Genomic DNA, 7,088 nt, shown 5'->3' on the forward strand with positions numbered 1-7,088 from the left:
ATTCATATTCGTAAATTTTGATTCATAAGAGCATATCGTGACCTAACACTAATGCCGATTTGGAATCAAATGGTTTCCTAGTCCGTGATGTAGACTTGTATGTCTTCCAACAGGATGAAGGAATGCCATATTCTAGGCTACGTAGAGAAGAAATGTAAGAAGCCTATAACAAAGGCAAGTAGCTCTGCCAAAGTGTACTAAGTGCAAAAGAGACCGACAGCAAAGTGCACATTGGGGTTGGTTTCATTTCTTGGAATTTCAGCCCCCATGAATCCAATGGATCCATGTCCTGAGAGTGTGGGTGTTTCAGCAGAAATCAGGCGACGCATATGTATTCCGGGTGTACGGATCTTATAGGAACATAAGTCTCCTTTAGTGGGTCCCTGTGTACTGTGAACTGTTAGAAAGTTTAAAGACGTGTGAAACCATCAACTGAAAAGGGACACACTTCCCTCCATTGGTACGGTGCATAGAGCTCTGAACAAAAGGAAAGAGGGAAGAAGAAAGGCCCATGGGACGCTAGTGGGTAGAATCACATTTACCTTAGGAACCTCTCGTCGGATGCAGCCCCTCCCCCAACACTGACAAGATGCAGCAGCCATTGGGGATGGCAGTTAGCGGTTGGATTCCAGGTGGAATGTTGGTGTTTACCGCGAGGCTTGTTGTGGCTGTTGGATCCTAGGTAACCGGGCAGAGTTCTGTGGGTGGATCAGTGTGATGGAGGGGCTGCCGCCCTCTGTGGAGCTTGGCTTAGGTGTTTGGTCCGGGAAGCTGTGTAAGTTCGAGATACTGCTGCTGCCCAAAGACCTGAGGTCACAGGTCAGTTTCCAGAACCTGAAAGGGCAGACAGTGGAAGATCTGCCTGTCATCAGCTTACTGGCCAGGCTCCGAGGTACTTTCAGACTTGCCCAGTCCTGGTGAAGTCGACTTTAGGGGAGACACGAAGAGAAGCTGGCCGATAAGCTGGCTGCACGGATTGAGGAGAGATGCGAACACATGGATGAGAGATGTTCTGCTACAATGGAGAATACTGGCGTGGAGACAGCTGTAGAGGATACCAGGCTCAAAAGACATTCATGAGACATATTGAAACTCACTGATACAGGCAGAAACATACGGAGTGCCAACGTGGACTTGAGGAAGTTCCTCAATTCTCTTCTCCAATAACGGGTCCAAGGTCCCTGACGTCTGAAGGAGAAGAAATGGCAGAGATGATCAAAACGCTCCTGTTCTTGGAAGAGGTCGTGAGAATCCACACGTCCCAAGGGGCATTCCCAAGCCATTCAGACCAAAATTCAACAAGCCCAGGTAAGCCTTTTCCCAGGTTTGGGCCTAGCTAGTGAGCACTTGCCCTTGCCTCCCCTCCACTCAGGCATCCATTTTGAAGGATCAGTACCTGAGCTGCAATGAAGCCATTACGAGAAGAGCAAGCCCCTCCTAGAATCAGAGTTCCTCCAGCTTCACTCTCTGTGAACAACAGTGAACACCTTAAAGGTCAAATAGTCTCGGCTGAAATAGATAAATTTGAATACTTAGCTCACACCTAGAAACGATGTCCTTCCGCTAGATTCAGCAAATGTTGTGTTTCTGTCTTCCCTGGGGTGAAGGGAGTGTGGTAAGTGAGGGGAATCTTTGACTGAACATGAATCTGTATTAGGCTTCAGTTTTTCAAGACAGTGAAGGTAAATAGTACAAGTCAGAAAGTGAACTGAACTGTAAAAGTCGCCAATGACATTAAAGACACAGCTTATGTGGATCGTCTTTCACTTGAGTCAAGCCCCCGGGGGCACTATATCATGGGGGTGCAGACTTGGTTGCGTTAAATGGCTTTAAACTACAGGATCGGATGTTTAAGCATTCTCAACACTGATAGAAAAACACCTGGTTCTCAATAGACTAGCATAACTGCAGCAGGATTCTCCTAGCTAGAATGCCTCTAGGTGCTTTTGGATTCAAACCTAAATGTATATATTTGGTTCGTTTCCTCTTGTATTTTCCGAGAGAGGGATGTTACCCCTTGAAATGCCAACATTGGCCAGTAGGTGTCATTGGGATACAGGGCACCACATGCACAAGTGTATCCAAGGTTGGGGGTTATTCCATGTTTCCAAAAGTTATTTCATGGTTCCTGTTGGTTTCAGAGGCTTCAACCTTAAAGAGCTGACATGACCCCTTGAACAGTTTGGACTGCTAGTTTGCATTCTATCTGTCTAGCTTTTCCGTCGAGCTGACACAATGTTACCAAAATTGACAAGTCTGGCTTCTAGGTCGATTGAGTGTGTTTCAAAAAATAACTCCATTTTCGTATAACTCCCAAAACATGTAAATGAGTTCTGTTAAACTTCTTAAAGACTGCAAATGGGATATCAACACAATGTCAAAATAGTTGTCTTCGGACAATCCCTCCCACCACGGCTGTATAGAAACCAAGAGCTAAGCAAATATCACATTTCTGTGAAATGTATCTGGATAGTGTTGATTCATCGATGCCCAGTTGGCAGAGAAGAAGTGCAACCTGCACTCACTCGCTCCCATGTACAGAGCAATGGAAACATCCACTCACCCAGCCCTTAGCATAGGACACTGGCCGAAGAGAGGTCTGTTACTCCCAAAGACAGGATGAGGCCTCAGGACACCTGGAAGCAGGAGAATGCAAAGCAGGGAATGGAAACCAGTGCAGGTTCGGACCCCTGGTGATGGAGCAACAAGGGTGAAACTCTGTTTAACTTGGACGCACACTCTCAAGCGGACAGGAGACATGGGTTTGAAGGTGATGTGCTGAGATTTACAAGAGTGCACAGCAGATGCTTGGCTGAGAGAACTCAAAGAAACCAGCGCAAAATATCCCCACAGTTAATTCTGAGACCAAGATCCCAGCTGCCAAATTTGAGGTAGCAGAGGCAACGGTCAGTGAGGCATAGAGCTACGGATGATGGCACACGCTGAGTCTCAGGGATCTGGAGTGCGTTGTGGGATGTGGTGGGTCGAATCAAGAGAGCAAACCGAACTGTGTACCAATAATAAATCAACCACACTGGTCGCGCGGTTGCGATTACCGATATGTCCCATGGCCACACCCAGTACATCTGCAGGACCAGGGACCAATTGGGAATTTTGCCAATAGAGCACGTGTGGGGCTGAATCAGAGATATCGTGCATCTGGTCTGAGGGATCCAGGGGGCCTTGAATTTGAAATCAGAATGAAAAGCCTTAGGATATGCTACATTCATAACCTGGGCTGGGATTATGGTTTGGTTTGAGTCACAGGATGCGCAACAACTCTGTGGTTGCCTTCGTGCACCCGTGCCACAAGGATGAGAGGACAAGGGAGAGTGGTCCAAGTCCACAGCGTGAGAAGAGGAAGCATTCCCTTCAGCACTATCTCCCAAAAGCGGATACTACATTTTGGATGGCACCGGCACGGTACGGCACCTAGGACAACAAGGAAGGTCTGCGGGATAATTCCAGCAGGCCCTGATATGTGACATCCATAGATATGCTTCCACTGGTGTTTCTGTAGAAAGAGAAGCTCTGGAAAGAACTCATTTCTTTGGGACATTCCCGTGGCAATAAAAAGCAGAAGAGCACTCTCAGTTTGCTGTTTTGGAAACACTCCAAAATGACATAGAGAAGAATGCAGAGCTGAGAACTTTTAGAAGCTTCATTTCCACAAGAGGATGTGTCCTGTGCACTTTCAGAAGTGTGAGATAAGTATAATCAAAATGAAGTTATGCTAATCGAAGTAGAATGGGTTGTTCATCACAACTAATGCAACACCAGCAATTGGAGATATACCAAACAACACACACAGGTACAGGTTATGGCATCAATGCCTAGGAGAAATTGTCCTCACAGAAATCCCATGGAATTGCGTAGAGACAAGAGTCTAAATTTTTCAATTAACAAAGCCCTAGAAGTCTACATTAGATACCTGATATTACCTGACCTGTAGAGATGAAGAAGAACAGTAAAAGAAACAGGAAGTACCATTTTCAGTTCCAAAGATATTGAAGGCGCAAAAGATAAGCTTTCAAACAACTAGTCTGCAAAACGCTATCCAGAACAAGTGTTGAAAATGAAGGTCAGGAAAACACTGAAGAACACCAGTGTCTCAGAATCACAAAAGGCAGAATACCAGAAAAGTGGAAGAGAGAGTCTCAACACGAGCCAAAAATATCAGGAAACTCAATGGTTGTGATAATATCAGGGCTAAAATTCAGTCCTTAGCAGACTAGATAATGCAGAGGGACGCGTGAATGACTGTGAAGACAGGGGAAGAGAAAAACCTCGGTCAGAAGCAGACATAGGAAAGCAAGTGCAAACAAATGAAAACATTGCAGTTGAACCCTGGGTTAAGACAGGGCATGAAAGAATAGAAATCATGAGTCCCAGATGGAAAAGCAAGGGATAAAGAAACAAAAAGTGTCTGAAAATTTATCTGTAGAAAAATCAGACTGAAACTTGCTGAAAGCCAAGAAAGAATCATCTATGCGAATTCAGGAATTACACAGCATCCGAAGGAGGTGGAATCCCAATAGACCTACCAGCAGCTGTATGATTCAAATCAACAAAGTTCACGAATATCCGAGTGATTTAAAATGCACCTGGAGGAAACAACATAGTCACAAGGAAACCTCCAGAGGGGTTTCAGCTGATATCTCGGCAGCAATATTGCAGGACAGGGAGGAGTGCCAGGACACAGACCATATCCTGAATGGCCAAATGCTGCCACCTAGGGTAGCCTATGCCACATGAACACCATTTCAAATAACGGCAGAGCTAGAGAATTCTACAGACCGGCAAATCTTAAAAGAATTCAGCAGTTCAAAAGTTTTTCTAAAAGAAAGGTTGAGAAAACTCCCCTGAATAGAAAAGCAGCAAGATGGAATGGAAAGAAGAAACCATTATTGGAAATGCAAGAAGAGCATGTGTGGCAGAGAAGAAAGAAGAAGAACTTAAGGAGGACATCAAAACCCTAAAGATGGGAGAGGGAAGCAGGAAACCATAGGTGATTGGAAGCACTCTCTTAAGTGAATCAGCTTATTTGACTCTGTTTGAAGCGAAAGGAGAGATGCATGGCCTGACGTGTTTGCAAAACAAGCGAGAAGAAGACCAACAAAGAATCAAACCAACAAACAAGCACCAAAATGGTATGGTTGGCTGACATATACAAAGAGAACCATGATTATTCAAAAGAAAATACTCAAGGTGAGGTCAAGGGTCATTCAGAACGCATCGACCCAGTATCGTGGCTTGCATGTACTCAGCACACTTGTATTCGGAAATCAGAAGCGTGCATTCATATTCGTAAATTTTGATTCATAAGAGCATATCGTGACCTAACACTAATGCCGATTTGGAATCAAATGGTTTCCTAGTCCGTGATGTAGACTTGTATGTCTTCCAACAGGATGAAGGAATGCCATATTCTAGGCTACGTAGAGAAGAAATGTAAGAAGCCTATAACAAAGGCAAGTAGCTCTGCCAAAGTGTACTAAGTGCAAAAGAGACCGACAGCAAAGTGCACATTGGGGTTGGTTTCATTTCTTGGAATTTCAGCCCCCATGAATCCAATGGATCCATGTCCTGAGAGTGTGGGTGTTTCAGCAGAAATCAGGCGACGCATATGTATTCCGGGTGTACGGATCTTATAGGAACATAAGTCTCCTTTAGTGGGTCCCTGTGTACTGTGAACTGTTAGAAAGTTTAAAGACGTGTGAAACCATCAACTGAAAAGGGACACACTTCCCTCCATTGGTACGGTGCATAGAGCTCTGAACAAAAGGAAAGAGGGAAGAAGAAAGGCCCATGGGACGCTAGTGGGTAGAATCACATTTACCTTAGGAACCTCTCGTCGGATGCAGCCCCTCCCCCAACACTGACAAGATGCAGCAGCCATTGGGGATGGCAGTTAGCGGTTGGATTCCAGGTGGAATGTTGGTGTTTACCGCGAGGCTTGTTGTGGCTGTTGGATCCTAGGTAACCGGGCAGAGTTCTGTGGGTGGATCAGTGTGATGGAGGGGCTGCCGCCCTCTGTGGAGCTTGGCTTAGGTGTTTGGTCCGGGAAGCTGTGTAAGTTCGAGATACTGCTGCTGCCCAAAGACCTGAGGTCACAGGTCAGTTTCCAGAACCTGAAAGGGCAGACAGTGGAAGATCTGCCTGTCATCAGCTTACTGGCCAGGCTCTGAGGTACTTTCAGACTTGCCCAGTCCTGGTGAAGTCGACTTTAGGGGAGACACGAAGAGAAGCTGGCCGATAAGCTGGCTGCACGGATTGAGGAGAGATGCGAACACATGGATGAGAGATGTTCTGCTACAATGGAGAATACTGGCGTGGAGACAGCTGTAGAGGATACCAGGCTCAAAAGACATTCATGAGACATATTGAAACTCACTGATACAGGCAGAAACATACGGAGTGCCAACGTGGACTTGAGGAAGTTCCTCAATTCTCTTCTCCAATAACGGGTCCAAGGTCCCTGACGTCTGAAGGAGAAGAAATGGCAGAGATGATCAAAACGCTCCTGTTCTTGGAAGAGGTCGTGAGAATCCACACGTCCCAAGGGGCATTCCCAAGCCATTCAGACCAAAATTCAACAAGCCCAGGTAAGCCTTTTCCCAGGTTTGGGCCTAGCTAGTGAGCACTTGCCCTTGCCTCCCCTCCACTCAGGCATCCATTTTGAAGGATCAGTACCTGAGCTGCAATGAAGCCATTACGAGAAGAGCAAGCCCCTCCTAGAATCAGAGTTCCTCCAGCTTCACTCTCTGTGAACAACAGTGAACACCTTAAAGGTCAAATAGTCTCGGCTGAAATAGATAAAATTGAATACTTAGCTCACACCTAGAAACGATGTCCTTCCGCTAGATTCAGCAAATGTTGTGTTTCTGTCTTCCCTGGGGTGAAGGGAGTGTGGTAAGTGAGGGGAATCTTTGACTGAACATGAATCTGTATTAGGCTTCAGTTTTTCAAGACAGTGAAGGTAAATAGTACAAGTCAGAAAGTGAACTGAACTGTAAAAGTCGCCAATGACATTAAAGACACAGCTTATGTGGATCGTCTTTCACTTGAGTCAAGCCCCCGGGGGCACT

This window comes from Vicugna pacos, unplaced genomic scaffold, assembly GCF_048564905.1.
Source record: "Vicugna pacos unplaced genomic scaffold, VicPac4 scaffold_18, whole genome shotgun sequence".
Taxonomy (NCBI): Eukaryota; Metazoa; Chordata; class Mammalia; order Artiodactyla; family Camelidae; genus Vicugna; species Vicugna pacos.